Source organism: Arachis hypogaea, chromosome 17, assembly GCF_003086295.3.
Source record: "Arachis hypogaea cultivar Tifrunner chromosome 17, arahy.Tifrunner.gnm2.J5K5, whole genome shotgun sequence".
Lineage (NCBI taxonomy): Eukaryota > Viridiplantae > Streptophyta > Magnoliopsida > Fabales > Fabaceae > Arachis > Arachis hypogaea.
Window position 1 is genome coordinate 58,535,409 of NC_092052.1, and position 19,145 is coordinate 58,554,553.

The 19,145-nt window shown below is 37.7% G+C and overlaps 1 non-coding gene across 1 annotated transcript; it reads right to left on the bottom strand.

Annotated features, from left to right (window-relative positions):
* Window positions 1-15,157: 15,157 nt before the first annotated feature.
* On the bottom strand, window positions 15,158-15,265 carry LOC112768041 (small nucleolar RNA R71). The gene has a single exon (XR_003185480.1). It is a non-coding gene; the product is annotated as a small nucleolar RNA R71 (small nucleolar RNA).
* Window positions 15,266-19,145: the final 3,880 nt, after the last annotated feature.

Sequence of the window (19,145 nt, forward strand, 5' to 3'; positions counted from 1 at the left end):
ATGGTGCAACAGACCAAAGAAATCAAGGAGGAACTAGATCCAAAACCTCCAGATGAGAAATTCAACATCTCAGATAAGGAACCACCAAGGCAGGGAGTATCTTTTGAGAAAGAAAAGAAGAAGAGGCCAAGAGGGTGGAGAAACAAGAAGATCCCTATTGAAGGCTTTTCACCAGGGGATAAAGTAGTGTTAAACACCCAACCAATGAAGGTGCCCCCACAATCATCTGAATACTACACTGTGAACCGGGTCCTTTCACTTGAACACCTAGAGATCATCAAAGAGGAGACCGGAAGAAAGTTCACAGTAAGAGGAGAAAAGCTGAGACACTATGATTTTCAACCTCCATGATCAAAGAACAAGATGTCAAGCTAGTGACATTAAAAGAGCGCTTGTTGGGAGGCAACCCAACCTGAGGTAGTTTTCTTTTCATAGCTTTTTCAATAAAAATGTTGAATAATTAAGTATGTATTGCAAGGAGCTAAGTTTGGTGTTGCACACCAAAACAATTTAAGGGAGAATGAAGGATTCTAAGTTTGGTGTTCCACCAAAATCTCATTTAAAAGCATACTCTCACCTCTTGCACATTGTTAGCTCCAAGCAATCGAACAGATTATTCAACCACTTAACTGCTTTTTAGTCTTAACTTCATAACCTTTAGCAAGGATACAAGATTTTGCCTAGAGTTAACCTGCTGTATCCAGAGAAGTGGCAAGAGCTTAAGTTTGGTGTCCCCACACCAAATTAAATCCACAAGCCACACTCAACTCATGCATACTAACTGGTCATCTAAGGGCTTGAGAAGCAAGCAACTGTTGAGAATTATGCAGGGAATTCACCACCAGTTGAAGACACTATGCATCATAACTCAAAAGGGCACAACAGAAGGAAGGACAAAGGAACTGCAAACCAATAGGTTGTATTTACACTTAACTCTTGCTGTTGAAAAATGCTTTGACTTGTGTTTTGTTAAAGTGTTCATCTAATACAAGTAGAATCAATCTTAGAATAAGTAAGCTAGTCTATGTGTGTGCTTGTGTGTTTACTTTCACTTAGCAAAAAGCATGTTTTGTCCCCTGCATCTTTAAGTTCAATAAAAGAAATGTTTGAATGTGAAGTAAGATGGTCTCTGTTAGATAGAAGTAGAATAAAAGTAAGTGGTGGTACGTGTGTGATTGTATAATAGCTCACTTTTAGTGAATAAAAGAACTAGACTGTCTCCTTTTAAGTAAAAAGTAGCTACTGTCTATGAATCTCAATCAAATACAAGTCCTTGGTTCAAAAGAAAAACAAAAACAAAAAGAGAGAAGAAAAGCCAAAAATGGCAACAGAACAAAAGAAAAACAAAAAGAAACAAAGCTAGACACCAATAGCTTGAACCTTAGAATATATGCCTGTGGTGTCTTTGTACTAGGATCTGCTTGGATTATTAAGCTCTTTGGAGTGCATCAACACTTGGTGACTTGGGTTAACTAACCCGGGATCATCAGCTGAAAGTCCACTATCAAGAGCAACCTAACTACAAGGCATTTAGTAGCCCAAAGAGGTGCTGGGCATCAATGTTTTAAGAAGGAATGTGAGCCAAGTGTCTATAGTTAATAATGTGTCAAGTATAAAGAAAAGAAAATGAACTTGCTACACATGACACTCAAATAAAGCTTATGAACAAAATAATAGCCAAGGATAAAGGAATAATGAGAGGTCATAGCAGTATGTTACTTGAAGCTTGAAGGAGACTTTCTAGGCTTAAGAGTCAATAAGAGGTGAGTGTTTACATATCCATATAAAACCCCATGAACTACCAATACACTCTACTAGCATGAACATCCTCTTCCATTTCATTCTTTCTTCTCAATAAATCATTTCTTGCTTGGGGACAAGCAAGCTTTAAGTTTGGTGTTGTGATGACAAGTCATCTTAGCCTAGTTTCACTAGTCTTTTTCTTTTGTTTTCACTTGAATTATGCACTTTCTTGAGCTACAAGTAAGCTAATTTGGGTAGATTTTCATGCTTCCTTTGATTGAATCAACCATGTATGAATTCATGCTATTTCATGAGGTTTTAGGCTATAATTGTCACATATTATGATAAAATGAATATCTCATGATTATAAGCATAGCTTTGATGTGTTTGGTTGATTAATGATAGGTGAAGAAAGCTTGGAGAAAGGTTGAAGCAAGAAGGAATGGCTAGGAGTAAAGAGAGGACAATGGAATAAGTGAAAATGAACCAGGAAGCAAAAAGCTAGAGTAAAAGTTAGCCTCAAAATTTTGCACAAACTTTTGGGTGAAAAGTTAGCCCCAACGTTAGCCCCTAACTTTTGGGCTAACGTTGGCACATGAAAGTTACTCCCTGGGCACCAAAAGTTTGCGCCAACGTTAGCCCCTAACTTTGTGGCTAACGTTGGCACATGAAAGTTACTCCCTGGGAACCAAAAGTTTGCGCCAACGTTAGCCCCTAACTTTGTGGCTAACAATGGCATGAGAAAAACACTCCCTGGGCACCAAAAGTTTGCGCCAACGTTAGCCTCTAACTTTTGGGCTAACGTTGGCACATGAAAAACACAAAGGGGGAGCAAAAGTTTGCGCCAACGTTAGCCTCTAACTTTTGGGCTAACGTTGGCGCCATAAGTGCACTAAGGAAGGCCAACGTTGGAGCAAAAGTTAGACCCCTAACTTTTGCACCAACGTGGGTATCAGCAAAACATGGGGGATGATATGAAAAGTTGGACCAAAAGTTAGCCCCTAACTTTTGCTCAAACTTTTACTCCAACTTTTTGCAAAACTCCAACCCGGTTCATTTGGTTCACTTTGGTTCTTCTCCAAACTCCAAGAGCAATCAACCAAGGCCTCTTTCAACCCAATTCCACCAAGAGCAAAGGCCCAACTCAAGGCTTGAAGATCATTTGAAGAAAGTGTATAAATAGGATAGAATTCAAGTTCTTCGGAGAGCTTTCCCTTTGAATTTTCAGAATAGTTTTCGGAGAGCTTTGATATTGAGTGATCTTTAATTTCTTAGTCTTGGGGAAGGAGAATTCACGTCTCTTCCTCTTAGTTTCTAAAATGATAGTGGGTGGCAATTTCTTCATTTTTCTTCAACAAAGTTGGTGTGGTAACTCTTCCATGACATCGCATTCTCTCTGCCTTCTCTTTCCCAAATATGGATTGGAAAGCTCTAATTGCTGATTCTTTAGACTTTTTATTCTCAGCTTGCAGATGTGCCTATATTAATGTGAAGAAAAATAATAATAATAAAAAGAAAGAGTAACTACATAAATGGACTAAAAAACATATATCATTTGACAACATCAAAACAAATAATAGAAATTAAGAATAATATCAACAATCTTTAACTCAACTGCAAGCATAAAAGTAACCACAAGTAATGGGCAAATTACCAAGACACAAGAATCCATAAACTATTTTAATCAAATTAACTCCCAATACTTACAATAACATCCAAAGTGTCTTCATCCAATGACTTTTCCTTTGTGCTTTGGCGAGTCTCAACAAACATTTCTGCTTGAGTAGGTGGTTCATTATTTTCCTTAGAAGCAGCTTATAAGTACAGTTCAAATAGCATTTATATAGAGTTAAAATAAGTTTATTTTCTAAAATCAACACATACTTGATACTGAAAGACACACACCACACATACACATAAAAATGCACAACAAATAAAAAATTGTACCAATCTTGCACGTATTCTTGCAAAATTTATTGGTCCTTTTCCATGGCTAAATTTCTGTTGTGCCCTATTTTTCTTATTCTGTACAGACATTTTCTACATAGCAAGAGACAAGTATTATAAAAAAATCATCATATTTCACTTATAAATGTATATAATATAATTGCATAAACAGACTACACTAACTTTCACATGTCTTACCTTAACTTTCTCAGTTCTTCAATAAGCAATTAACTTTCGAAAATGACTCTCAGGTATGCTTTTAGGATGATTTTTTAGCATCTCATTAACATATTTGTATGACAGAAAATGAGTTTGTTTGATTGTGGTCTTATACCGTCTCCAGTTGTCATTGATACGAGCAAGGACTATCCTCTTTCCTTCAGCTGGAATAATGAATTTAGCCTATAAAACACATATTATTTGGCATGTAAGAATAAAATATGTGTACATTTCTAAATAGTTTCTAAAAAAAAATAAGACTAATATTCTTACTTGAACATATTCCCAAATGGCTTTTTTATCTTTAATCCCTTTTCAGTTTGTGTAAATTAATGGACAAAAATATGAATTCCTTGCCACTGTGCCCAAAAATTTGCTCAAGTTGTTTACAGCTTCATCAGTAGGATCAATTGTCTCTCTTTCAATATCTAGCGTAATTTTTTCTCTATCTTCCAACTATCTTGCATGAATCTTCAAGCATTGTGTAGGTCTTCATATTTTTTTTATTGTTGTCTATATACAAAGAGAATAATTATATACCATCCCTCTTATTCATTTATATATATTTAATTGAAAAAAAAATAGCTTCATCAATTTAGCCAAATGAATAAAATTTCATAATTTCACTATTGCTAATGATTTATTCCAGCTGTATAGGAAACTAGAAGTCGCTTCTAAAATTAAATTTAAAGTGTAAAAATAATTACAATCCAAGACAGAATTTTATTTTTCCTATTTAGATATTGTTCCTATACAAATATATTATTTAAGTGTGAATTTATATATTATTTAATAATAAATAAGTAAATATAATATTACTCATCATATAAATACACATACAAGTTTTTAAACTTAAATTTAAGCAAAATAATCCCACTAGAGAATAAGTGGAGTCAGATTTATGAGAAGCCACAAGATATCTTAATCTGCAATTTCTGTCAACAAATTTTCCATTTCTCAAATAAATATTCTTGTAGGCTTTAATCATCACAAAGCCGATATAGCAAGCAATCAATTACTGAAACAGAGTAAGAATTGCTTAAAATCCTTTTCAATAAGGCTTTGCCATATCAATTGGACTGCACGCTATGTAGCATTATTATTATTATTATTATAACATATATATAGTCTCTTCATTCCATTCATAGTATTTAGATATATAGTTTAAAGAATGGATAAAAAAGTGAAAATGAACATTATACAAAATAGTGGGACCATGATTTATTGAAATATATGTATGTGACTAGAAAAATCATAAAATTTATTTACAAAACGAAAAAGAAAAGAAAAGAGTTTATTGAGTAAAGTTTGATGCAGTATATTTGAACTTATAGCCTATGAAAAGCTACTAGGTACGTTTTTACCTCTAAGTTGAGCTCATTTTTTATTATTTTTAGAGCTTGAAGTGACGAAACGTGTTTTATAGAAGCTGCAACAGAAAATGGAAAAAGACAGGAACTGGAACAGAGAAGGACCACAAGTCATGGGAAAATTGTGTGTGGAAACTGTAACTCTGTAAGGGGTATAGCACATTCAAACTAACCCAAATGAGTCTTACAATCCTTGCCTCTATTATATAAAGAAGTCGTCATATATAAATCTTTTACAGCAGACAATTTAAAAGGAAATGATGTCATAAAATATTTTTAAGGAGACAAAAAATTTACCTTTTAAAATATTGTCTATGTCCTCACCCTCAAGTGGATTAATATAATCCTTGTCTTGCTCCTCTATATTATCTCCTTCATTCTCATCTAATTGTTCTTCACCATCAGGTTCATTGTTAAGTTTAAGAAATGTACCAATCGGCATTGAAGCAAATTAACGTATTTTTTCCTTCTTAGTTGGCCTTTCTTGCAAGCTACCACACTCTTCAACATCATCTACAATTGTGATCTCTTTTCTCTTCAAATCTTGACTCATTCTAAAATCCACTTTTCTAGTATTCTTGTGAGCCATAACAGTAGATTTAGAAGGAAGATCTTTTTCTTGTCCACAAGTAGATCCTTGTGAGTGAGTCATACTTGCTTCCACCTGTACTTTAGTTTTCTTCAAATTCTGCCATTTTTCTTTTGCAAGAGCTTTTGGATTTTCCACAAAATTGTGCTTATCATTTGCTTGGACACCATTTTTTCTTAAGCTCTGCTCCCTTTCCCTATCACTAAGGGTTTTTATCCTCTTAAGTGGTAGTAGTGGTGGTGGTGGTTGATGCTACTGTTGATCAGAAGACATCTTTTCTCGTTTAACTTTCATATTTTTCAAGAACTTTGCACGCAATTCAGCACTTGACTTTGAATCTATTTCATGTTCAATGAATTTTTTGAACATTTTTTGAAAAAAGAAATAAAATAATGAGATTAGTATACATAAAAAAAATCTATTAACATAATAGTAAAAAACCAAATCACATATTAAAAGAATCAAGAATCTATAAGAAATATACTTGTTCATAAATAATTACACCAAAAATAAAAGAAAAAAATTATTCTATGTTGAGAAGAGAAATCTCTTTAAAGATCAAAATCATCATCATATTCAGCTTGTTGTAGAACAAGTGAAGGTTTCTCAATGATTGTATTTAGCATGTCTTCTCTAGTCCATTGAACTTCACAATTATCCTTTGACACAAACAAATTATTCACTTGATCAAAGGGGCCCTTTTGATTAGACTCTTCAGCTTCAACATCATACCCATCATACATATTGAATAAATTCCTTGGCACTGTGTCCATGACATAATGCTTGTCTTTGTTAAAAGGGTCTTGAATATAAAAGCATTGGTGGACTTGTGAAGCTAATACAAAAGGATCATCCTGATAACATCTTTTATTAAAATGAATTGAAGTTAGACCAAAATTCACTTCTTCAACCTCAAACCAATCACAATTGAAGAGAACAAATTTGAAACATGCATAATAGTCTAACTCAATTATGTCATTTATTGCACCAAAATATGTTACGACTTTTGTCATTGGGTTATTGTCCTTGGCACTAGCAAAGCTTGGTGTTTCGCACACCAAAGTCACACTACTGTTTTGAGTTGTGTGGCTTGCATCATGTTCTCTAGTTTGAAATTTGTAGCCATTGATTACATAACTAGAAAATCGTTTTGCAACTGTGTTTGGGCCTCTAGACAAATCTTTAAGTTATTTCGGAACATCTTCATGAGAAGCACGCTCTTTGAACCATTCACTAAAATCATGGCTTAGAGTTTTTGCCTTCTTCTATTTTCTACCTTTAGATTGATTGTTGACATGTTCCTCATACTGTCTAAAGTAAGTAAAAAGCGTGTAAGTTAAATTTGCTAATAGAGAATTGGTAGTTGGAAAATATATAAGAAAAATACCTAATATAGTCTTTAACTTTATCACAGTTGAATAAGATGTACCGATGAGCTTGCATTTTTGAGTTGGTATCCAGAGAAAAAGGTTGCCCTTTTCTCTTTCCACCAGTTGATCGCCCCAAGCATGCAAAATAGCTATCATGACATACTTCAGCTTCACTGCAATTATCATAATTTTGTGTCCTCCTACTCAGCCTTGTGTCCACATCAGGACTTAAATACCTTGAGCAAAATGTCAAGCATTCCTCGGCTAAATATCCTTCAGCAATTGAACCTTCGGGGCAGCTTTTATTGCGAACGTAGGACTTTAACCTACACAAATATTTCTCGATGGGGTACATCCACCTAAATTGAACTGGGCCACCCAACCTCAACTCGTTTACCAAATGAATAGGTAAATGTACCATTATATCAAAGAAACTAGGAGAAAATATTCTTTCTAATTGAGACAAAATTTCTCTAATATCTACTTCCAAATGATCTATTGTATCATTTTCAACAACTTTTTGGCACAAGAAATGAAAGAATGAACCTAGATAAATTAAAGGGCCAGCTACTTGATTCTGCCTTGTGCATTTTATAGCTACTTGCAACAAATAATGCAACATAAAATGAGCATCATGACTTTTGTAGCCTGATATCTTTTTCTCAGCAATATGAACACACCGAGAAATATTTGAAGCACTGCCAGATGGCAATTTTGCTGACTTCAAAATATCACAAAAAATGATTTTTTCTTGAGTAGTAAGGTTAAAACAAGCCTTAACAATTTTTGTTTTCTTGCCACCATCTATCTCCTTTGGTTAAAGTTTTTTTGAATTCAAAACTCATGTACTTCTTGTTCTTTTGAATTAAAATAGTTTTTATTTAAGAGAGGTGATGGATTCATAGGACATTCATAACTTTAAGACAAAGTTACTAACTACTAATGATCATGTAATGAAGACACAAACATAGATAAGCACATAGCAAAGAAAATGAAAAACAGAAGAAAGTGAGAACAAGGAATGAGTCCACCTTAGTGATGATGGCGTTTCATTCTTGAGGAACCAATGATGTTCTTGAGCTCTTCTATGTCTCTTCCTTGTCTTTGTTGTTCTTCCCTCATTGCTTTTTGATCTTCTCTTATTTCATGAAGCATGATGGGGTGCTCTTGATGTTCCACCCTTAGTTGTCCCATGTTGGAACTTAATTCTCCTAGGGAGGTGTTGATTTGCTCCTGATATTTATGTGGAGGGAAGTGCATCCCCTGAGGTATCTCAGGGATCTCTTGATTTGCAGCCACATGTTCTACCACTGAGCTATAGACCCTTGAGATAAATCTTTCCATCTCCCATGACTCGGAGGTGGAAGCCTTTGTCTTCCCTTCCCTCTTTCTTGAGGTTTCTCTGGCCTTAGGTGCCATTAATGGTAATGGAAAAACAAAAAGCTTATGCTTTTACCACACCAAACTTAGAATATTACTCGTCCTTGAGCAAGAGAAGAAAGAATAGTTAAAGAAGAAGAAGATATGGAGGAGATAGAGGAATGTGTGTTTCGGCCATTTAGGGTGGGTTTGGGTGGGAAATTGATTTTGAATTTTGAAGGTAGGTGGAGTTTATGAGGTAGGTTTATGGGGATGAGTGGATGGATGTGAGTGGTGAGGAGGTGATGGGGAAGAGAGATTGAGGTGATTGGTGAAGGGTTTTGGGGAAGAGTGTTTATGGGATTTTTGTGAAAGAGAGTGGTGAGGGGTGAGAAGAAGTGAGTGGAGGTAGGTGGGGATTCTGTGGGGTCCATAGATCCTGAAGTGATCCTGTGGGATCCACAGATCCTGAGATGATCCTGTAGGGTCCACAGATCCTGAGGTGTTCAAAGATTTACAACCTTGCACCAAATTAGGCATGTAAAATGCCCTTGCACACAACTCTGGGCGTTCAGCGCCAGGTTGGTGCCCATTTTGGGCGTTCAACGCCCATTTGCTGCCATTTCTGGCGTTGAACGCCAGAACCATGCTTGTTCTGGGCGTTCAGCGCCAGCATGCTGCCCATTTTGGGCGTTCAGCGCCAGACAGATGCTCCTCCAGGGTGTGATTTTTCTTCTGCTGTTTTAGATTCCGTTTTTGAATTTTTTGTTTATTTTGTGACTCCACATGATCATGAACCTAAGAAAATATGAAAAACAAAAACAAAATTAGATAAATAATCATTGGGTTGCCTCCCAAAAAGCGCTTCTTTAATGTCAATAGCTTGACAGTGGGCTCTCATGGAGCCTCACAAATGTGCAGAGCTTTGTTGAGACCTCCCAACACCAAACTTAGAGTTTGGATATGGGGGTTTGACACCAAACTTAGAGTTTGGTTGTGGCCTCCCAACACCAAACTTAGAGTTTGACTGTGGGGTTTTGTTTGACTCTGCTTTGAGAGAAGCTTTTTATGCTTCCTCTCCATGGATGCAGAGAGAGATCCTTGAGTTGTAAACACAAGGTTGTCCTCATTTACTTGAAGGATCAATTCTCCTCTGTCCACATCAATCACAGCTCTTGCTGTGGCCAGGAAAGGTCTTCCTAGGATGATGGATTCATCCTCTTCCTTTCCAGTATTCAGGACTATGAAATCAGCAGGGATGTAAAGGCCTTCAACCTTTACTAACACGTCCTCTACTTGTCCATATGCCTGTTTTCTTGAATTGTCTGCCATCTCTAATGAGATTTTAGCAGCTTGCACCCCATAGATTCCCAGTTTCTCTATTACAGAGAGGGGCATGAGGTTTATCCCTGAACCAAGGTCACACAGAGCCCTAAAGATCATGGTGCCTATGGTACAAGGTATTATGAACTTTCCAGGATCCTGTCTCTTCTGAGGCAATGTCAGTTGATCCAGATCACTTAGTTCATTGATGAACAAGGGAGGTTCATCTTTCCAAGTTTCAATGCCAAATAATTTGGCATTCAGCTTCATGATTGCACCAAGAAACTTGGCAGTTTGCTCTTCAGTAACATCCTCATTCTCTTCAGAAGAGGAATACTCATCAGAGCTCATGAAGGGCATAAGGAGGTTCAATGGAATCTCTATGGTCTCTAGATGAGCCTCAGAGTCCTTTGGTTCCTCAGAGGGAAGCTCCTTATTGATCACTGGACGTCCTAGGAGGTCTTCCTCCTTGGGATTCACGTCCTCCTCTCCCTCATTGGGTTCGGCCATTTTGGTTATGTCAATGGCCTTGCACTCTCCTTTTGGATTCTCTTCTGTATTGCTTGGGAGAGTACTAGGAGGGATTTCAGTGATCCTTTTACTCAGCTGGCCCACTTGTGCTTCCAAATTTCTAATGGAAGACCTTGTTTCATTCATGAAACTCACAGTGGCCTTAGATAGATCAGAGACTAAGTTTGCTAAGTTAGATAAATTCTGCTCAGAATTCTCTGTCTGTTGCTGAGTAGATGATGGAAAAGGCTTGCTATTGCTAAACCTGTTTCTTCCACCAATATTAAAGCCTTGTTGAGGCCTTTGATCCTTCCATGAGAGATTTGGATGATTTCTCCATGATGGATTATAGGTGTTTCCATAAGGTTCACCCATGTAATTCACCTCTGCTATTGCAGGGTTCTCAGGATCATAAGCTTCTTCTTCAGAAGATGCCTCTTGAGTACTGTTGGATGCAGCTTGCATTCCATTCAGACTCTGAGAAATCATATTGACTTGCTGATGAGCGGATAATTTATACGCTTTTTGGCATTATTTTTAGTATGTTTTTAGTAGGATCTAGTTACTTTTAGGGATGTTTTCATTAGTTTTTATGTTAAATTCACATTTCTGGACTTTACTATGAGTTTGTGTGTTTTTTTGTGATTTCAGGTATTTTCTGGCTGAAATTGAGGGACTTGAGCAGAAATCAGATTCAGAAGTTGAAGAAGGACTGCTGATGCTGTTGGATTCTGACCTCCCTGCACTCAAAGTGGATTTTCTGGAGCTACAGAACTCGAAATGGCGTGCTTCCAATTGCGTTGGAAAGTAGACATCCAGGGCTTTCCAGAAATATATAATAGTCCATTCTTTGGCCAAGAATAGACGACGTAAACTGGCGTTCAACGCCAGATTTCTACCCAAACCTGGCGTCCAGCGCCAGAAAAGGAGCCAAAACCAGAGTTGAACGCCCAAAATGGCACAAAAGCTGGCGTTCAACTCCAAGAAGGACCTCTACACGTACAACACTCAAGCTCAGCCCAAACACACACCAAGTGGGCCCAGGAAGTGGATTTATGCTTCAATTACTTACTCATGTAAACCCTAGTAGCTAGTTTATTATAAATAGGACCTTTTACTATTGTATTAGGCATCTTTGGATTACCTTATGATCCTTTGATCACGTTTTGGGGGCTGGCCATCTCGGCCATGCCTGGACCTTTCACTTATGTATTTTTAACGGTAGAGTTTCTACACTCCATAGATTAAGGTGTAGAGCTCTGCTGTTCCTCAAAGATTAATGCAAGTACTACTGTTTTCTATTCAATTCATCTTATTTCGCTTCTAAGATATCCATTCGCACCCAAGAACGTGATGAAGGTGATGATTATGTGTGACGCTCATCACCATCTCCCCTATGAACACGTGCCTGACAAACACTTCCGTTCTACATGAAATAAGCTAGAATGAATATCTCTTAGATCTCTTAACCAGAATCTTCGTGGCGTAAGCTAGAATGATGGCGGCATTCAAGAGAATCCGGAAAGTCTAAACCTTGTCTGTGGTATTCCGAGTAGGATTCGATGAATGAATGACTGTGACGAGCTCCAAACTCGCGATTGCAGGGCGTTAGTGACAGACGCAAAAGGATAGTAAATCCTATTCCAGCATGATCGAGAACCGACAGATGAATAGCCGTGCCGTGACAGGGTGCGTGAGCATATTATTCACTGAGAGGATAAGATGAAGCCATTGGCAAGGGTGATGCCTCCAGACGATTAGCCGTGCCGTGACAGGGCATTGGATCATTTTCCCGAGAGATGACCGAAAGTAGCCATTGACAGTGGTGATGTATCACATAAAGCCAGCCATGGAAAGGAGTGAGACTGATTGGATGAAGACAGCAGGAAAGCAGAGGTTCAGAGGAACGAAAAGCATCTCCGTTCGCTTATCTGAAATTCCTACCAATGAATTACATAAGTATTTCTATCCCTTCTTTTATTTATTATTCGAAAACACCCTTATCACTTTATATCTGCCTGACTGAGATTTGCAAGGTGACCATAGCTTGCTTCACACCAACAATCTCCGTGGGATTCGACCCTTACTCATATAAGGTATTACTTGGACGACCCAGTGCACTTGCTGGTTAGTTGTATCGAAGTTGTGAACCATGGTATTGGCACCATGTTCTTGGCGCCATTGCCAGGGAAAGAAAGAGCCGTGAATTTTACATAATTAAAGTGTAATCACGATTACGCGTACCAAGTTGCTCACGTTGCCAGGGATTATTCGAGCCTGGACATCACAATTTCGTGCACCAAGTTTTTGGCGCCGTTGCCGGGGATTGTTCGAGTTTGGACAACTGACGGTTCATCCTGTTGCTCAGATTAGGTAATTTTCTTTTTGTTTTCTTTTCAAAAATTTTTCAAAAATTTTCTCATCTGTTTTCGAAAAAAAAAAATTTTTATTCAAAATTTTTAAGAATGAATTCTAGTGTTTCATGAAGCATGTAAAGCCTGTCTGGCTGTAAAGCCATGTCTAAATTTATTTGGACTGAGGCTTGCAATTTGTTATCAAGAGCAATATACTCTCGTGTTAAATGCTGAAGCTTGGCTGGCCATTGGCCATGTCTAGTGTTTTGGACTGGAGCTTTCTTTGAAAGCTTGGCTGGCTAGTGAGCCATGTCTAATTCCTGGACTGAAGCTTCAGACTAAGAATGCAAGATTCCTGGAATTCGTATTAAAAATTTTGGAATCCTTATTTTTCTTTTTCATATAATTTTCGAAAAATATAAAATAAAAATCCAAAAAAATTAGAAAATCATAAAAATCAAAAATATTTTTGTGTTTCTTGTTTGAGTCTTGAGTCATATCATAAGTTTGGTGTCACTTGCATATGCATCTTGCATTTTTCGAAAATTTCATGCATTCATAGTGTTCTTCATGATCTTCAAGTTGTTCTTGGTAACTCTTCTTGTTTGATCTTGATGATTTTTTGTTTTGTGTCTGTTCATGTTTATCATATGCACTCTTGAATTCTTAGTGCCTAAGCATTAAAGAATTCTAAGTTTGGTGTCTTACATGTTTTCTTTGCATCAAAAATTTTTCAAAAATATGTTCTTGATGTTCATCTTGACATTCAAAGTGTTCTTGGTGTTCATCTTGACACTCATATCATTCATGCATGCATTCATTATTTTGATCTAAAAATTTCATGCATTGCATCATTTTTCTTGTTTTTCCCCTGCATCATAAAAATTCAAAAATCAAAAAATATCTTTCCCTTTTTCTCTCATCAAATTCGAAAATTTGAGTTGACTTTTTCAAAAATTTTTAAAAATCAAGTTGTTTCTTACGAGTCAAATCAAATTTTCAATTTGAAATCTTATCTTTTTCAAAATCTTTTTCAAAAATCAAATCTTTTTCAAAATTCTTAGTTATTTTCGAAAATTAAAAAAATATTTTTCAAAAATCTTTTTCTTATTTTTATACCAAATTTTCGAAAATAACATAAACAATTAATGTTTTGATTCAAAAATTTGAAGTTTGTTACTTGCTTGTTAAGAAAGATTCAAACTTTAAGTTCTAGAATCATATCTTGTGATTTCTTATGAATCAAGTCATTAATTGTGATTTTAAAAATCAAATCTTTTTCAAAACTAATTTCAATCATATCTTTTCAAAAATATCTACTTATCTTATCTTTTTCAAAAATATCTTTTCAAAATATCTTTTCTAACTTCCTAACTTCTTATCTTTTCAAAATTTGTTTCAACTAACTAACTAACTTTTTGTTTGTTTCTTAACTTTTTCAAAACTACCTAACTAACTCTCTCTCTCTCTAATTTTCCAAAATATCTTCCTTTTTTTTTCAAAAATTTCTTTTTAATTAACTAATTATTTTTATTTTTAATTTTAAAAAAAATTTTCGAAAAAATACTAACAATTTTCAAAAACTATTTTCGAAAATCACTAACTCTTTTTCAAAATAATTTTCGAAAATTATCCCTCCCCCATCTTATTCTATTTATTCATTCATATCCTAACATCTCATCTCACATCTCTGCCATCGTCACAGTTGTGTTTTTTCCATTATATTACATTCTTTGTCTCCCCCTCTTCTTCTACGCACACAGGGATCCCTATACTGTGGTATAAAGGATCTCTATTATTATTATTATTATTTTTTTGTTGTGCCTTCTTCTTTGTCATATGAGCAGGAGCAATGATAAGAACATTCTTGTGGAAGCAGATCCAGAACCTGAAAGGACTCTGAAGAGAAAATTAAGAGAAGCTAAATTACAACAATCCAGAGAAAACCTTTCAGAAATTTTCGAATAGGAAGAGGAGATGGCAGCCAAAAATAATAATAATGTAAGGAAGATGCTTGGTGACTTTACTGCACCTAATTCCAATTTACATGGAAGAAGCATCTCCATTCCTGCCATTGGAGCAAACAACTTTGAGCTGAAACCTCAATTAGTTTCTCTGATGCAGCAGAACTGCAAGTTTCATGGACTTCCATTTGAAGATCCTTTTCAGTTCTTAACTGAATTCTTGCAGATATGTGATACTGTTAAGACTAATGGAGTAGATCCTGAAGTCTACAGGCTCATGCCTTTCCCTTTTGCTGTAAGAGACAGAGCTAGATTATGGTTGGATTCTCAACCCAAAGACAGCCTGAACTCTTGGGATAAGCTGGTCACGGCTTTCTTAGCCAAGTACTTTCCTTCTCAAAAGCTGAGCAAGCTTAGAGCTGATATTCAAACCTTCAGACAGAAAGAAGGTGAATCCCTCTATGAACCTTGGGAAAGATACAAACAGTTGACCAAAAAGTGTCCTTCTGACATGCTTTCAGAATGGACCATCCTGGATATATTCTATGATGGTTTATCTGAGCTATCAAAGATGTCACTGGACACTTCTGCAGGTGGATCCATTCACCTAAAGAAAACGCCTGCAGAAGCTCAAGAAGTCATTGACATGGTTGCTAATAACCAGTTCATGTACACTTCTGAAAGGAATCTTGTGAGTGATGGGACGCCTATGAAGAAGGGAGTTCTTGAGGTTGATACTCTGAATGCCATATTGGCTCAGAATAAAATATTGACTCAGCAAGTCAATATGATCTCTCAGAGTCTGCATGGAATGCAAGCTGCATCCAACAGTACTCAAGAGGCATCTTCTGAAGAAGAAGCTTATGATCCTGAGAATCCTGCAATAGCAGAGGTAAATTACTTAGGTGAACCTTATGAAAACACCTATAACTCAACATGGAGAAATCACCCAAATTTCTCATGGAAGGATCAAAAGCCCCAACAAGGCTTTAATAATGGTGGAAGAAACAGGTTTAGCAATAGCAAGCCTTTTCCATCATCAACTCAGCAACAGACAGAGAACTCTGAACAAAATACTTCTAATTTAGCAAATCTAGTCTCTGATCTATCTAAGGCCACTGTAAGTTTCATGAATGAAACAAGGTCTTCCATTAGAAATCTGGAAGCACAAGTGGGCTAGCTGAGTAAAAGGATCACTGAAATCCCTCCTAGTACTCTCCCAAGCAATACAGAAGAGAACCCAAAAGAAGAGTGCAAGGCCATTGACATAAGCACCATGGCCGAACCTATAAGGGAAGGAAAGGACGTGAATCCCAAGGAGGAAGACCTCCTGGGACGTTCAGTGATCAATAAGGAGCTTCCCTCTAAGGAATCAAAGGACTCTGAGGCTCATCTAGAGACCATAGAGATTCCATTGAACCTCCTTATGCCCTTCATGAGCTCTGATGAGTATTCCTCTTCTGAAGAGAATGAGGATGTTACTGAAGAGCAAACTGCCAAGTTTCTTGGTGCAATCATGAAGCTGAATGCCAAATTATTTGGCATTGATACTTGGGAAGTTGAACCTCCCTTGTTCATCAATGAACTAAGTGATCTGGATCAACTGACATTGCCTCAGAAGAGACAGGATCCTGGAAAGTTCATAATACCCTGCACCATAGGCACCATAATCTTTAAGGCTCTGTGTGACCTTGGTTCAGGAATAAACCTCATGCCCCTCTCTGTAATAGAGAAACTGGGAATCTATGGGATGCAAGCTGCTAAAATCTCATTAGAGATGGCAGACAGTTCAAGAAAACAGGCTTATGGACAAGTAGAGGACGTGTTAGTAAAGGTTGAAGGCCTTTACATCCCTACTGATTTCATAGTCCTGGATACTGGAAAGGAAGAGGATGAATCCATCATCCTAGGAAGACCTTTCCTGGCCACAGCAAGAGCTGTGATTGATGTTGACAGAGGTGAAATAGTCCTTCAATGGAATGAGGACTCCCTTGTGTTTAAAACTCAAGAATCTCCCTCTGCAACCATGGAGAGGAAGCAGAAAAAGCTCCTCTCAAAGCAGAGTCAACCAGAGCCCCCACAGTCAAACTCTAAGTTTGGTGTTGGGAGGCCACAACCAAACTCTAAGTTTGGTGTTGAACTCCCATATCCAAACTCTAAGTTTGGTGTTGGAGAGTCTCAACAAAGCTCTGAACATCTGTGAGGCTCCATGAGAGCCCACTGTCAAGCTATTGACATTAAAGAAGCGCTTGTTGGGAGGCAACCCAATCTTTATTTATCTAACTATATTCTTCTTAGTTCTATGTCTTTATAGGTTCATGATCATGTGGAGTCACAAAATAAATATAAAAATTGAAAACGGAATAAAAAAAACAGCAGAAGAAAAATCACACCCTGGAGGAGCATCTGTCTGGCGTTCAGCGCCAGAACAGAGCATGGTGCTGGCGCTGAACGCCCAAAATGGGCAGCTTCTGGGCGCTGAACGCCAGAACAGGCATGGTTCTGGCGTTCAACGCCAGAAATGGCACACAAATGGGCGTTGAATGCCCAAAATGGCCACCAACCTGGCGCTGAACGCCCAGAGTTGGGTACAAAGGCATTTTTACATGCCTAATGGGTGCAGGGATGTAAATCCTTGAACACCTCAGGATCTGTGGACCCCACAGGATCCCCACCTACCTCCACTCACTTCTTCTCACCACTCTCTTTCACACAACCCCATAAACACTCTTCCCCAAAAACCCTTCACCAATCACCTCAAACTCTCTTCCCCATCACCTCTTCACCACTCACATCCATCCACCTTCCCCATAAACCTACCTCATAAACTCCACCTACCTTCAAAATTCAAAACCAATTTCCCACCCAAACCCACCCATATGGCCGAAACCTTCCCCCCTCCCTTCCCTATATAAAGCCCTCCATTCTTCATCAAATTCACACAACACATCGCTCTACACTCCTCTTGGCCGAAACCACATCTCCCTCTCCCTCTCCATATTTCTTCTTCTTCTTCTTCTATTCTTTTGTTTATTGCTCGAGGGCAAGCAATATTATAAGTTTGGTGTGGTAAAAGCATAAGCTTTTTGTTTTTCCATTACCATTGATGGCACCTAAGACCGAAGAATCCTCTAGAAAGGGAAAAGAGAAGACAAAAGCTTTCACCTCCGAGTCATGGGAGATGGAAAGGTTCATCTCCAAAGCCCATCAAGACCACTTCTATGATGTTGTGGCCAAGAAGAAGGTGATCCCCGAGGTCCCTTTCAAACTCAAAAGAAATGAGTATCCGGAGATCCGACATGAAATTCAAAGAAGAGGGTGGGAAGTTCTAACAAATCCCATCCAACAAGTCGGCATCCTAATGGTTCAAGAGTTCTATGCCAATGCATGGATTACCAAGAACCATGATCAAAGTAAGAACCCGGATCCAAAGAACTATGTTACAATGGTTCGGGGGAAATACTTGATTTTAGTCCGGAAAATGTGAGGTTGGCGTTCAACTTGCCAAACATGGAAGAGAATGCACGCCCCTACACAAGGAGAGTCAACTTTGATCAAAGGTGGACCAAGTCCTTATGGACATATGTGTAGAAGGAGCTCAATGGAAGGTTGACTCCAAAGGCAAGCCGGTTCAACTAAGAAGATTGGACCTCAAGCCTGTAGCTAGAGGATGGTTGGAGTTCATTCAATGCTCAATCATTCCCACTAGCAACCGGTCTGAAGTTACTATAGACCGGGCCATCATGATCCATAGCATCATGATTGGAGAAGAGGTGGAAGTTCATGAGATTATACCTCAAGAACTCTACAAGGTGGTGACAAGTCTTCCACTATGGCAAGGTTAGCCTTTCCTCACCTCATTTGCCACCTATGCAATTCAGCTGGGATTGACATAGAGGGAGATATCCTCATTAAAGAGGACAAGCCCATCACTAAGAAAAGATGGAGCAAGCAAGAGAGCCCAGTCATGGAGCTCAAGAGGCGCAAGAAGCTCATTTCCATGAGATCCCTGAGATGCCTCAAATGCACTTTCCTCCACAAAATTATTGGGAGCAAATCAACACCTCCCTAGGAGAATTGAGTTCCAATATGGGACAACTAAGGGTGGAACATCAAGAGCACTCCATCATGCTTCATGAGATAAGAGAAGATCAAAAAGCAATGAGGGAGGAGCAACAAAGACAAGGAAGAGACATAGAAGAGCTCAAGGACATCATTGTTCCTCAAGAAGGAAAGCCACCATCACTAAGGTGGATCATTCCTTTTCTTATTTCTCTGTTTTTCGTTTTCTATTATGTGCTATCTTGTTTGTGTCTTATTACATGATCATATAGTAGTAACATGTCTTAAAGTTATGAATGTCCTATGAATCCATCACCTCTCTTAAAAAAAATGTT